General features: G+C 42.8%; 1 protein-coding gene across 1 annotated transcript in view; it reads right to left on the bottom strand.

Moving 5' to 3' along the window:
* The window catches only part of LOC143037975 (dual specificity protein phosphatase 3-like), a 15,368-nt gene extending 12,696 nt beyond the window's left edge, over positions 1–2,672 (bottom strand). Inside the window, exon 1 of the mRNA XM_076206732.1 lies at positions 2,383–2,672. The gene's annotated coding sequence lies outside the window, so the exon portion shown is untranslated. The remainder of the gene's footprint in view (positions 1–2,382) is intronic.
* Positions 2,673–2,979: the final 307 nt, after the last annotated feature.

A 2,979-nucleotide genomic window follows, 5' to 3' on the forward strand; every position in this document is an offset into this window, starting at 1 on the left:
AAATCTCATTTTTATTCGTAGAAACGTCTAAGACAGTTGGAGCCAAACTATCGTCATAGCATGGGAATAATATTACTCTTCTAGCATGGGAATAGTAGTACTATCCTAGCATAGAAATAGTGACACTATCTTAGCATGGGAATAGTAGTACTATCCTAGCATAGAAATATATAGTAACACTTATCCTGGTATAGAAATAGATAGTAATATTATCCTTCCAATAAGATAGTAACACTATCGTAGCATAGAAATAGTAAAACTATCCTGGCATAGAAATAGTAACACTATCACGGTGCTCCGCGGGACCACTGTTGTTGTTGTTGTTGTCAAAACCGGCTGGCCTGGGTAAAAGCATTTATTTTGGTCTTTGGGATAAGTGCTCTTGATGCTAACATTCCTTCCAATCGTAAGTCTCTCTCTCTCCCTCCCTCCCTCCCCCTCTCTGTGTGTGTGTATGTGTGTTTGTATGTCTCTTTCTGTGTGTGTGTGTGTGTGTGTGTGTGTGTGTGTGTGTGTGTGCTTGTATCTCTCTCTCTCTCTCTCTCCCTCTGTGTGTGTGTGTGTGTTTGTCTCTCATTCGCTCGTTCTCTCAAACATAATAAAGACTCTTCACTTAAAACAAACAAACATGACTGCGTTTGTGGAGACCGAGAGCACACTAGCCTCGTAGAACTGTCGTAATGGTTTGGATAACTATCGTCTTTGATGTGACGTTATGACATCATGGTACATTTATTTTCACAGCCCATGAAGATGCCTTTCGCTTTGTGTGAGTCTGAGAGAGTCTGAGTTACCGTCTGGGCGAAGGTATGTTTTATTTGGTACGCTTAATTATTCAGCTACACCAGCCAATGGCAGTGACCTACTACCTGGCATCCTAATCGGGGTAAGCGAGTTGGTTGTAGGTTCGGTTAAAATGATTATCAGCCTCGTCCTTTGCAGATCGAAGGAAAGCAGTCACATTCGAAAACAAAGAATTGGTATTCTAGACAGTTTAACGATCATCGTTGAGCCATGAACGATCGTCGTTCAAATGTATCCTCAGCACAATTGACGTCGGTCGAAGTAACTTCCGAGGAGAAACGGCGGTAAATGAGACAGGAGGAGGATTGGAATGGTGTTCTAAGCGGGGACAAGTATGCAACACGAGATGGAAAATGAGATGACCGACATTGCTTAACGCCAAATGGTATTTTCAATCGTTTTAAGTTTAAGGAACAATGATAAACCTCTTGCAAGGTGTATACGTAGATAAAAGCAAAGAGGTTTGATATCTAGACTTCGTGAGCGTTCACTGTTCTTCAGTTCCTTTTTTTTTTATCTCAGTTACTTTTACTTTTCTTTTTATATATATATATATATCTTCGAGAGGGAGGAGATCGCGCGGTCTCGGGGCGTTTCCACGAACCATTCACATCATTAGTGGTATTAGTAGTTCAGCCTTAATGATCCACTGCAGGCCCGGCATATCCCGTGAGGAACGATACAGCCCCTGTATTACCTCATCACAGGGGCTTAATCTGGCTTGGTAAGATTGTTTGTATGGTTTTTTTTTTTTTTTTTTTTTTTTTTTTTTTTTTTATGGCTGTGGATGTGAATGAAGTCTGGCACTGGTCTACAGCGCCTCAGATGTCCGCCATTGTGGAGAAAGATTGGAAAGCAATTAAAGTGCTTTGTACACTAACCATGTACACTCCCCAGTAAGTGCACATCATTACAGAAGGTAATTAATCAGTGACGTCACTTTGTAATCACCAATGATCTGATCGTTCTGTTGTGTGTGGTCTTTCTTCAATTATCTCAGACTTCATATTTCAGTAATTTTCTCCTCTTATTAAGTGACCTCAGGTCACACAAGGGGCTGATATTAGAAACGGTAATTATGATGATTATTATCGTAATGATAATAAAGATAATAGTGTAAGTAAGAACGGTGACAGAAATCACGGATGTAGTTTCGAGATCTAATAGCAAGTTCGGTAATAATAAAGCTAATGTTATGTTATAATTATTATAAACTAATGTTATAAAACTAAAGCAATGAATGTTGTAATAAGATAAAATTTGTAATAACACTAGTCGGAAGCATTTCAGTGACATCACAGTAGTAATAACAATAATACCGATCATAAAAGTTTCCAAAAAAGTATGTATTGTTCTCATTTATGATAGTATAATATATGCCATAACAACAGTATTTGAACGAAGTAATTACAACGCTGAAGTCCATAATTATGACAAGTCACAAGTTCCGAACACATCACGTCTCAGACGAATTCGATCACTCGTTTCATCTTCGTTCACGACACAGGTGAATCACATACACGTGTCCACACCACACTGAAAAAGACTATATCTAAATGAACAATGCACATCACATGCCCTGGTTCGGAAGCGTCCTGGGTTGTAGGTGTTGGAGAGGAACGGGATTGGCCTCCGTGGGAGAGTGTCCAGGTGCTTCGGGATACCCCGGGAGTGTTCGGGACATCCCCTGAGGGCCCTGGGAAAGCGTTCGATGTTCAAGTGGTGGCAGGACTTCCTCCCAAGCCTCTGGGCGGGCTTGGGCACAGGCATTAGTTCATCGCTGCTGGACATCGTTGTCGCCGTCGTCTTCGTCGTTGTCGTTGTCGTGGTTCGCGACCTTCTGGCGCCAAACTTACAAAGAGACCTTGCTGGCGCCATCTCTCTTTATATACCGAAACTTGTTCGGAGGTGGGAGAGGGGAAGGGGGGGAGAGGTGGGAGAGGGGAAGGGGGGAGAGGGGCTTGGGGGGGGGATGGGGCTACGTGGGTTGAAAACATGGGCTTCTTTTTTGCCCTGGGATCTCTCGAGCTCTACCGTGAACTTTGGCGCCAACGCCGTCGCCAACATGTCATCCTCCACCATACTTATCCCTGACGCTTTGTCGCCAATGTCTTTGAGGGTCATAACTTCGATCTCAAAGCAAATTGGGGTGAGGAGCCTTCGCCAGGAGGCGCT

The sequence above is a fragment of the Oratosquilla oratoria genome, chromosome 23, assembly GCF_046742065.1.
Source record: "Oratosquilla oratoria isolate Oo_2021 chromosome 23, ASM4674206v1, whole genome shotgun sequence".
In the NCBI taxonomy this organism is placed as follows: domain Eukaryota; kingdom Metazoa; phylum Arthropoda; class Malacostraca; order Stomatopoda; family Squillidae; genus Oratosquilla; species Oratosquilla oratoria.